Source organism: Lygodium microphyllum, unplaced genomic scaffold (genome assembly GCF_053477565.2).
Source record: "Lygodium microphyllum isolate KBCC unplaced genomic scaffold, Lygodium_microphyllum_v1.1.10 scaffold_35, whole genome shotgun sequence".
NCBI lineage: Eukaryota > Viridiplantae > Streptophyta > Polypodiopsida > Schizaeales > Lygodiaceae > Lygodium > Lygodium microphyllum.
The window spans coordinates 1,647,101-1,659,983 of record NW_028229518.1 but is presented as its reverse complement, the minus strand read 5'-3'; positions in this window follow the sequence as shown (position 1 = coordinate 1,659,983).

Genomic DNA, 12,883 nt, shown 5'->3' with positions numbered 1-12,883 from the left:
AAAAAAGAAGAAAAAACAAGAATAAACCAAAAGGAGGATAGATTGTTTGTCTCCTCTTCATGACAAACCCTCTCTTTGTTTCTCTTCACCCCTCGTGTTTTCTCACTCATTCTCCTCTCTTCCTCCCTCCCTCTCTCTCTTTCTTACATTCTTTGTTATCTTTCATGTTCTCTCTCTCTCTCTCTCTCTCTCTCTCTCTCTCTCTCTCTCTCTCTCTCTCTCTCTCTCTCTCATGCTCTCTTCCTTTTCCTTTCTTCTTCTCCCTCTCTCATTTCCTCTGTTTTACCCTTAATGCACCTCATTCTCAACAAAAACAAACAAAAGAAAAGAAGAATGAACAAGAATAAACCAAGAGGAAGCAATGTACTCACCACAAAGGCCCGAGGATGGATTCTTTGTCTCCTCTTCACAATGGCCTCTCTTCTTCCTTCGTGTACTTCCTCCTCTTCTTTGTGAATGGTGATGGTGGCAGTGAGAAGCTCTCCTTCTATCTCTTTTTCTCTTCCTCTCCCTCTCCCTCCCAAACATACGATCTCTTTCACTCTCTCTTTCACTCTTTGCGGTAAAATGCCATGCTCGAGTTTTTCCCACTTTTTTTTCTCTAAGTACCGTCGCTATTTGTGTCACAAATAGCGACGCCACTAATATGCATCGCAACCACCCATCAGTATATGCCCGTATATCCTTGTAGTGCACAATTGGCCATTATGGTAAGGTTCTCTTTCCCCATTCCTTTCTAGTTGCCCTTTCTCTTTACCTATCTCCTTCTACCCTTCACAATTTGCACAGGAGGGAGCATGGAACTCTTTACAAAAATTTTATGGGTGTCTTGCATATAAAAATGCACTTTTGCCTTTGGTTTAGCTTTTGAGGCCGCCCTTGCTCTTTTGGCTATTTCTCTTCCTACTCCTTCTTTTGTGTCCGCATTTGGAGTTTTCTTGGACTTCTTTTTCTCGTCTTAAACTAGGGATAACACTTCTTTGAACTTCCTTTTCTCCGTCTTCAAACTGAACCATTTGCATTATTCTTGATTTTGTAAATCCATTTACAGCTAATTGATTTCTTGCCCTTGGACAAGGGTACAAAATCCCAAGTCTTAATGGCTTCTAATGCAACCAACTCCTTATCCATTGCTACATCCCAATGAGTATGATCAACAACATCCTCAAAATAATTGGGCTCAATATCCTTGACCACCTTTACAATATATGCATAATGATGAGTTGCATAATCTTCAAAACTAAATCTTTTAATAGGGTATTTGACCCTGCTAGACTTGCATATCACTAGATCACTCTATGGAGCCTTTACATTACTGTGTGCTCTTTGTACACCTAGAGTGTCCTGATTGAAGGAATACCAAGCTCATCATCCAAACTCTGTGAACCACTCGAATCTTCATCAAATCCCAAATGACTAGTAGATGCATCATTACCATCCAACACTTTCTTCTTCCCTTTTTCTTTATCTACAATACTTATCGATCCACCTGAAGATGTGGGGTTACTTCTTAGTCTCCTAGACCAAGGGCTAACTGTAGGTATAGTATCAAATGATATTTCTAGTCCACTAAGGCTCCATGATTCTTTCTTTTCTTTCTACACACATAACTGTCATGATCATCATCATCATCCAATGCATCACCACTAGATGCATACTTACCACTCATCTCATAAAAATAACATCCTTGCTCACTCTAAACTCACCTATGATAGGGTTATAACAACGATACCCTTTCTGCTCTAAAGCGTATCTAGTAAAAATACATTTTTTAACCTTTGGATCAAGCTTTTTTTGTAGCTCATTTGGCACATGAACATACGCAATATAGCCAAACACTTTGAAGTGTGACACATCAGACTTCTTGCTTGTAAAGAAATATGAACTATAGCTATGGGATTTTTGTTTATAATATAGATAGTAATATGATTAGCTTCAAACCAAAAAAAAATTGGCATATTCTTTTCAACCATCAATACCAATGTAACTTCTACAATATGCCTATTTTTTATTTCTTTGATCCCATTTTACTGTGGGATATACCTGCACGTAAACTATCTCTTTATCCCATGAGACCTCAAGAAGCTACTAAACTCATTAGATAGGTACTCTCCCCCTTCATCTGATCTCAAGTACTTAACTTTCAAGGTTGTTTCTATTTTAAGAGTATCTCTTTATCCCATGAGACCTCAAGAAGCTACTAAACTCATTAGATAGGTACTCTCCCCCTCCATCTAATCTCAAGTACTTAACTTTCAAGGTTGTTTCTATTTTAAGAGTAGCCTTGAAAGATTTAAAGTGCTCAAATAAATCACTCTTTTTCTTCATGAAATATACCCACTTCCTTGAATAATCATCAATAAATGTGACAAACATGCCACGAAGAGATACATTTTTTGTAGACTCCCAAACATTTATATGCACAGCATCAAGTATGTTTCTACTCACATCTCTGTCATGCAAAAAAGATTGTCTTGCCTACTTACCAAAGTAACATGCTTTCACACTTTGTAAAATTGTGCAACTCTAAAAGTAGGCAACCTTGTTACTAATCCTTTATATTTCATTAATTTCAACCTTTGAACATTTGCATGTTCAATACATTTATGCCATATTTCAATGTTTACAACTGCTTCTTTCCCTTTAGCATATATAGCAGCATTCATAGTAAGAATTTTAGCATCTAAAATGAACATGCGATCCCCCAACTCTACTTCCTTTTACAACCAACTCTACTTCCTTTTATAACCCAAATCTACTTCCTTTTACAATCAACCTACAAGTATCATTTAAGTTTTCTACAAAACAACCTTTTTCATTAAATCAAACTACAACCCTTGCTCTACCATTTGGCCAACAGACACTAAACTCTTTGTGATTGATGGCACATGTAATATATATGATAGACTCTTTGTCTAGCCATTATGTAATGACAAGGAAACATTTCCAATGTGTAAAATTGGGTGGCATGTTTGTCTTTACATAACTTAGATTTTGTAAATCCTATGTCTCTTCAAAACATTCAGTATGACTGGTCATATGACTAGATACACTTGAATCAACATATCGTACATCATCATGTGTCCCCTTTCTTGTAACATCATTCATTATATACTCCATAATAAACAGATGCTTATTTTTGTCTTCATTGTGCGATGAAGACAATGCATAGTTTCCTTCCTACAATTTACCACCGCACATATCACCTTTCTTAGCATAATAATGGACTGCAATATGACCTATTTTTCCACAATAATGAAAAACAATACCAAAATTTCTAAAACCTCAATTCTGCTATCTACATCTTTCTCTAGAGCTCTCCCTACCTCTAAAGTTTCCATGACCTCCTGAAACCTGCATTTTACCAAATTGCTTATTTAACCTATTTTACTGGTTATTACTAGCATATCCCATATCATGGCCTCTCAAAGAGAATGTGTCACATCTCCTTCTTAAACTTGAGTAAAATGCTTGGACTTGTTCACCATTTCTTTTAGATGAGTCACCTTTCATATTAATCTTCGGTAATCATGAGAGAGACCAACTCATCAAAATTTAAAAATGGCTTCTATACATATACAAAAGTGACAAATGATTTTCAAGTCTTCTCATTATTAAGGCCACCCAAAGTAGATAAAATCAAATCATCATGATCAAGTATTGTATCAATCACTACCAAAGCATCTACAATGCTTCTCACCTTCAAAACATACTCATTGATAGACATTTTCCCTTTCTTCAAAGTATTCAACTCTTCCTTGCGTTGAATCTTACGTGCCTTTATAGTTACTAAAAACATGTTCTCAAAAATTATACAAGCTCTATGTGAAGTTTTTACATTCTTGATATGTCCCAGCATAGTATTATCAATGTCTATAGATAGCCAATACATCACCTTTTTGTCCTTTGCATTATATTCTTTCCATGCCTTTAATTCATCTACAGCGGCAAGGTTACTCAATTGCTCTAGCTCCTTTTCTTCACTTGAAACAGACTCATAAAGGCCTTTTATAATAAGGAAGTTTGTCACATGAAACTTCCATGATGAGTGTTCTTGCTCAACTTCTCAATGATGGGGTTTCTATTATTCTCTTCCATTATCATAAAAATGATACAAAATAGCAATCACATCTTTTGCAACCTTTCACACTAAGTGCACAACAATATACCAAGCACCCTTTTTCATTGATTGTTAATGAAACTCTTTTGTAGATAAACTTATGTTTGCTTCCTCGAAAATATCTCAAAACTTACAGATTTGAAATTTGTAACTTGTGCACCCACTTTCAGCTGACACATTCAAAATTGCAGTATGCCCTCCCTAAAACTATTGTCCAAAAAATTGTGTGTCTAAAATGGGGCTTGAAACGGTCTTAGATGTCCAAGATAGGAGAAAAAAAGACTTATTTATAGAATATATAATGCTATACTCGCACACCAAATCTCATAATAATCTAAGATTTTCACTTTTGGTGCCTCTACAAGTACTATTCAAGAGAAAGAGTGAACGAATGGGAGAGATTCTTACCCGTTGCTTACTTCTTTGAATCCTTTCTTCCTCTCCTCTACTTCAGCCTTCAAAACTAGTCTCTTTCCATGATGTTTCTTTGATACCATATCAAGAATCACGTGGTGAGGAGACTTGCTTGAGCTGCTATGGCAAACACACACCATACATACAAGAGGAAGCTCACTCACAAGAAGAGAGATGGAGGCCAAAACATTTTATTGATGGTTTCTTCTTCTTCTTCCATACACAATACAATGTACACAAAATATAGATAAGATACAACATAAAGAAAAGTGGCCTACTAAGTCAAATAGTGCATAACTGACTATACTAATAATCAACTGGTGCTATAACTATGTCAACTGTAGGTAGGTGCAATAAACTAAATATAATTAGTGATAAGTTAGTGGCCATGTGAGGATCATAATGACCACTAATGTGCTAAGTATAGACATGTAGACCGATCTAGCCAGGTACCCATCATCAATGTCTACACATGTTGAGCTTTTCATCTCAACAACATGAGCATACATGGCCGCTTGATCTCCTTGAAATACATTACTTTGTGAAAAGCTACAACCTTTTTCTCTTAATGAAAGCATTGAAGTGATTTCGTATAGGGCCTTATTTTTTGTGGCTATTATTTGTTGTAGAAAGTGATGCTTTGGAAATTGCTTGCCTTGCTTTCTAAACATTCTTATTGACAAAAGTAATACTTCATACAATCAACTGGTTTTGAAACTACTAACTCTTGAACTCTTATGGCTTTAGTACTTAAGACAAACTCCACTATATTCCCAAAAATATCCACCATACCAACACCTTTTCATATGTGTGTGATACTTTTAAATATTGTTCAAAATCTTTCTGGAGTGTACCTAGAATTGGAAAAACCCTAGTATAATCATGTCTCAACTCTATGGCCTCTAGATACTTCATAGTTGCCTATTCAACCTCTCCAAAAGCTTGTATAACTGACATGAATCATTAATAAAGTTTGCACCCAAGAAGATGGACTTTTAATAAAAGCTTCCTTTGATACCTTATACTCACTAAACCCAAGCAAATAATTCTCATATGAGTTCAAAAAGAAATGATATTTTTGGTGTACTTGCTATAATATCATACTATGTGGCCTAGCCACAATATACTTTATAAATGAACTCTGTGCTCAATCACACATGGCTTTGAAGAAGTACAAAGCTGAAATCCATTGCATGCAATCATTCCGTCAATATAATACACAAAAAGAAATGAATGAACTAAAGAAATAGTGCATAGCCTAGTTACAAGTGCCCATTCATTATGAAAAATGTAAACACAATTCCTTCATTATTTTACAATCCTTAACCTCACCTCTCATCACTCATAATGAAAAGAATAATTGTTACACTCTGCTCCACCCTCCCAAATCTCACAAACACTCATGAAACAATGGTTCTTAAGATTTTGACGAGATCAACAACCCATCTCCCAAGTGTAGCCATCCTTCACAACCCTCAAACTCACCCAACTACCTTTCCCTCTCAACCTTACATCCTAGTTTAGTGATGAAAATCCCAACTCTCGTGTGTGAAAAGAATTATGTGTGCACAATGAAAGTTGTTCTCTCAAGTGTGTGTACATCTAAGATTTAGTGCATGTAACTCCAGCAAGCATCATGCCATGCTAGTGCTCAATGATGGAGCAATAAGTGCATCAACCCAACCCATGGCATATAAGTAATTGAGAAAATCCAAAGATGACCCCCAAGTGCAATGCATCCAACAGCTGCGAGGTGAAGTGCTTGTGGACCAAAAATCTGTGTGGTATACAAAGATATCTACAAGAAATATACCTAATTTAGGATGTCCAACAACTACAATCAAAATCCAACTCCAACTATCCAAAGAAAACATCAATCTCAACCAAGGCAATCAAGTTTTCAAGCACAAAAGAACCAAAAAAATGACAAAATACAAATCCTAGTTTGATCAAACACAAAAAATATGGCTTAAAAACAACAAAACAAATAGTCACATGAACAACTAAACACAAAAAAAAACCTACCTACTTGATGTTTTATTAGAGGTTTATTGATTTCACAAAAATTCTTGACAATGGCTCTTCAAGTGAGGATAAGAAGTGCTAATCTTTCAAACTTGAATGAGCAAGCTTCTAGGAAAATTGAAGATGAGATGGAGCAATTGGTTCTCAATTTTCCATATAACTACAACATGCTAACTCTTTTTACCTTATTGATATATAAGGAAATCTAATTTGCTAGACTACCAATAAATTCCAATTGTGAAACTCTTATGAAAATGGATTGGTGTGCCCCTTCTCACACTCCGACATACCATCTTGACCCAATAGCAACAAGTTCCACACGCACCTATGAGATCTCTCCACCTAGTTCTAAATCCTCACTAATCATTGGAATCTAGATTGAAATTTATTCCAACAATACTATTTACAATGGCGTGGCCCTTATTAATTATCCTTCATCATATTATTACCCGATTTTTATTGCATGTGACAATATGATGCATCAAGAATGTGCATCACTCATTATTCCTTATGGCACTATGTGTTAAAATAGCAAATATGCATTGACCACATTCAAACCCCCACTTTCCATGCATCTAGTCCCCCTCAAAAGCAAATTTTTCATCTCCTCTCTCTTCATTGTGATTTTTGTTCTCAACTCTTTGTGCTCTCAACACACTATTACACTTATTAGTTCTATGTCATTACTCACCTCTTACCAACAACAACCATGCTTTCATCCATCCTTCACCTTGATAGGGTCCCGCCCATTGCTTCAAGAGTGTAAGGAGGTTTTCAACATGTGGATACACCACCTACCTCTCAATGTTTCCTTACACTCTCATGGGAGAACGCCCTAGTGAAACCTGAGGCCGAGTCCATCTTGCTACAGTTGCACAAAGTCCCTCATGATGAACAAGATGCCCATGCCTACCATGAGCTCACTCTTCAACATGTGTAGGAGCATCTTCACCTCCCTATGGATGGTGCATTAGAGGCCCCCACCCTACTTCACATCACATAGATAAAAGCCATCTTTGGATTGGTGTATGAAAATGAATATCACCTCATCCACATCGACCAAACAAGTCACAGCAAGACTCGGTACTTAAGTTTTTTCTTGAAGCTTTGTATATGCAAGTCAAGGCCTTCAACATCTTGCACAAGGTGGCCTCTATGTTTTTCTTTCCAGACACCCCATAGGCATTTTCCTAGATTGCCTCCAAGTGGAGTGCAAGTGTGTGGTGCATTACTCCATAGACATCATGTTATAGGTCATGTGTGGCCAGCACTTCACATTTCTATTCCCAACCCCTCCACAATAGATCATAAGCACTCTCTTTGTATTGTTGATGTTGATCAACCCTTTCCTTCATTCCCAAAAGTTACTCAACAAGATGTCATAGAAGTGTAGCCCAATGTTGTATAGGTGGGGCAGATGGCACGTTTGTGGAACATCCCCAACAAATAGCGAACTGTAGAAGATAAGGGACTAACCAGGTTATCCCCCACACCACCTTAAAAGTAGAACCCTCTAGCTCCAAGCAAATAAAGATAGACTTTAAGTCTCATTATCATCTATTCAAGCAATTCTTTTGATCCCCAAAGTTCCCCAAAGAAGAAGAATCATAGGCTCAACTGAAACTCATGCTACAACTACTATCCAAGTGGTCCCAATGGTCACCCTACCCCCACAGACCACCTTTGCTATAGAAATCATCATCTTGATAGAGTTTTACCCTTACATTGGCTAGTGCTGCCTAAACTATCTCACAAGAGGACTCTTGCTGACACCATCTGTTGCAATAGTAGGTTCCAACACTCTAAAGAAAAATCAAGAAAGTGCAACAAGATAATGAGGCCTTGTGGGCCTAGCAACTGCAACAAACAAAGTTTTAAGAGAAGGCTCACTTAAACTTGGTTGACTCTATCCATGAACAATTCTAGTGGACAGCAATGGATTCCCATTCCTACATGGAAGATTGGCTATAGTCACCAATCTAAACAACATAGTGCCCCTTGATCTAGAGACACTATAGGACTTGTTGGCAACCTTCCAAGTGAAACTATGTGATGTGTGGAAAGATGTAGTTTGGAAATTTTGAGCTAGCCTCACAAATCCTAACTCCCAATTTCCACCCCTGTTGCATCTGAAAGATGATCTAGATATCGATACCAAGTCCCATTCTCAAGCCCAACTCACTTTGATGGCTCATACCCTCTGTCAAGATTGTGGGAGAGAAGAAAGGAGTCTCACTTGTAGCTTTCTTGCTTGCACAATGGGGGAATACACACAGAGGTGGAGGTTGAAAACAGTTTTCCTCTTCTTATTGTGTAAGCCAAAAAAGAACTCTAGTACAAAGAAATAGAAGAACCCTATATATGGGTCTCAAACCAAACTCAACTAACCAAGGTGGCATACTAACTGAGCCACGAACTAGAGTAGATAAGGATAGCTATCATGTAGCTATTATTCATGGGCGGTGTACCAACCGTGTCTGCAACTGACAAGTCGGTGACATAAATACACAACGGTCACCCTGGCATATCACGAGTGGAGCTCGATATCTCAACACTCCCCCTCGAGCTCAATCCCAATTCCTGCACACCAAGCAGGTCTCTGAACTTGCGCAGCTTCTCTGCGCCCAATGCCTTCGTGAATATGTCAGCTACCTGATCCTCTGTGCTGACATAAACTAGATCAATAAGACCTAGTAAAACCCTCTCTCGCACATAGTGATAATGCACCTCAATGTGCTTTGTTCTAGCATGATAGACTGGGTTATTTGCCAAGTGTATACTACTCATGTTGTCACAATAAATGACAACTGGCCCATCTGTAGACTGATGCATATCATAAAGTAGCTTATGCAACCAAGCTACCTCACATGCAGCCATTGCTGCACCCCTGTACTCAGCCTCTGTGCTCGACAAGGCAACTGTAGGCTGTTTCTTGCTGCTCCAAGTGACTGCAGCACTCCCAAAAGAGAACATATATCCACTGGTAGATTGTCTATCAGAAATACTACCAGCCCAATCAGCATCAGTGTATCCATGCAACTGTATCTGAACCCCAGTCTCATAAAATAGTCCATACTGCAATGTGGACTTCACATACCTGAGTATGCGTCTAGCCGCATCCAAATGTGGTTTCCTTGGAGCCTGCATAAACTGACTTACCAATCCAACAGCATAGCTCAAATCTGGCCTGGTAATAGTCATATAAATCAAACTTCCTACTATGCGTCTGTACATAGTAGGGTCTTCTAGAAGCTCACCTGCATCTGTGCTCAGCTTCACATTCTGCTCCAAAGGAACTGAAATAGGCTTACAACCTGTCATCCCATATTTGGACATCATGTCCAATCCATACTGCCTCTGCAAGAGCTGTATCCCACTTGGTGATCTAATCACCTCAATGCCCAAGAAATAACGCAGCTCTCCCAAATCCTTCATCTCAAACTTCTGCTTTAATAGCATTTTCACATGAAGGATATCTTCATCACTGTCACCTGTCATAATCAAATCATCAACATAAATGACAAGTAGCATAATACATTTCTCTGTTTTTCTCACATAAAGTGAGAAATCTGCCTTGGAAATCTGAAAGCCAATAGTGACAAGATACTGTCCTATCTTGTCAGACCATGCTCTAGGTACTTGCTTCAAGCCATACAAGGCTTTCTTCAACCTGCAAACAAACTCAGGATAAACAGCATGCACATAACCTGGTGGCTGCTCCATATAGACCTCTTCTTGCAAATCACCATGCAAGAAGGCATTCTTTACATCCATCTGATGTAAAGACCATCCCTTTGATGCAGCCATAGCAATGACTGCTCTTACGGTTGCCATCCTTGCAACCGGACTGAATGTTTCTTCATAGTCAATGCCATATGTTTGTGCATACCCCTTGACTACTAATCTTGCCTTGTATCTGTTCACAGAACCATCTGCATTGTGCTTCACCTTATAAACCCACTTACAGCCAATTGCATTTTTACCTTTAGGGAAAGGTACCAATTCCCATGTAGCATTTGCTTCCAAGGCATCCATTTCTTCATCCATGGCTTTCTCCCATTTTTCTTTTCCCATGGCTTCCTCAAAAGAAGTGGGTTCTGGTTCATGTATCATTTTAACCATATATGCATAGTGAATGGCTGTAAATCCATCATATTTCAGCCTATCCACAGGATACCTAGCTCTCGTAGACCTGCGCAAAGTAGGTTCACTCCCAGGTGCTCTCAAAACATCCCTGGTCTTCCTTACTCCAGGTGTAACAATAGAAGGAATACCCAACTCATCATCAATGCTCTGTTCTGAGCCACTGGATTCACCATCCACATAAGAGTGACCTGCATTCACATCAAACATGGGCTGATCAACCTTCTCTTTTTCTTTTCGTGATACCTACATACCACTATCTGCATTGCTTTGAGAAGATTCTCCTGATCTCAATCTGCCTGTCCATGGCGAAGAATGTGAACCACTGCTAGAGGACGCTCCAGGTCCACTAATATTTTGTGACTGCTGCTGTGAATTCTGTGCAGCATTACCATTTTGTGCATCTATATCATCAATCACATTTACTGGTTTATACTAGCTACTCATCTCATCAAAAACAACATCTCTGCTCACTGTAAACTTACAAGTAGAAGGGTTATAGCATCTATACCCTTTTTGCTACAGAGAGTAACCAATAAAGATGCACTTCTCAGCTTTTGGATCCAACTTGGATCTCAACTCATCTAGCACATGTACATAGGCAATGCAACCAAAAATTTTCAAATGAGAAATATCTGGTTTCCTACCAGTATACCTCTCCTCTGGAGTCATTCCATGTATTGCTGCAGTGGGAGTCCTGTTCATTATGTAGACTACTGTAGCAACTGCTTCAACCCAATAAAAATCTGGCAAGTCTTTTTCATTGAGCATGGCACGAGATACCTCTCCAATATGCCTGTTTTTCCTTTCTGCAATTCCATTTTGTTGTGGGGTATGACTGCATGAATATTGCTGCTTTATGCCATGCTCCTGCAGGAACCTTGCAAACTCATTTGAGAGGTACTCTCCCCCTCCATCTGACCTTAGGCATTTTATCTGCAGGCCTGTTTCTTTTTCAACCATAGCTTTAAGAGTTTTGAAATGCCCAAAAACTTCACTTTTCTTTTTCATAAAATACACCCAAACTTTTCTGCTATAGTCATCAATAAAAGTGACAAAATAATGACAGCCTCTAAGAGATGCAGCTTTAGTAGTCCACACATCAGAATGGATTAATTCCAATGGCTTCTCACTCTCTTGAACATGTCTAGGAAATGGTTTCCTTGCCTGTTTTCCAAACTGACAGGCTTCACATACCTTATGCATTTCTGCAACCTTGAATTTGGGCAATCCTGCAATAATATTTTGGGCCTGCATTGATTTAAGTCACTGTACATTAATATGACCAATGCGTTTATGCCAGATATCAATATCTGCAACTACACCGGTCCCATGTGCAAACATTGCTGCACTCAATTCAAACATGTCTGTATCCAATGTAAACATTCTGCCCTTCTTCTTTCCTTTTGCTATCAAGCGACCTTTATTTTTCATATCCTCAACAAAGCATCCATGAGGATTAAATCTGACCTGCAAGCCCTGCTCAACCATTTGACCAACAGAAACCAGATTCTTGGTGATATTCGGGACATGAAATACATCGGACAGGTATTTCTTTTTCCCATCATGCATAGACAAAGGAATTTTTCCAATCTGCACAATAGGATGTGCAGTATCATCACCAGTCTCCACAAATCCTGGTTTTTCCATTTTCCTTGCATCCTCCATCCATTCTGCATGACCTGTCATGTGGTTTGATGCACTTGAGTCAACATACCATACATCATTGCTTTCTTCTGCACTTGTCACAGAATTGTTCATGTGCTGCACCATAAACAAATGCTCATTTCTGTCATCACCCTGTCTACTAGAAGATGCATAATTCCCTTGTTGCAGTTTTCCATTCATGATGTCATTCTGCTTTTTATAGCAGTCTTTAGCCATATGACCCATTTTACCACAGTAGTAGCATTCAACATTACTGTTTGCATTTTGGCCTCTTTGCCATCCACCACGGCCTCTTTGGCTCCCCCTGCCTCTAGAGTTACCACGTCCACCTCCATAGGACTGGTTTTCTTGAGTTTGCTGTATATTCTGATTTCTACCACGGCCTCCAAATCGGCCTCCTCTACCTCTGCCTCTACCTCTTCCAGCATTTGAGTAGAAGACAGCTTCTTTTGAAGTTCCTCCTGAAGAAGATGCACCACCATTTCTCTACTCCTCAGAAATTAGAAGAGCAAT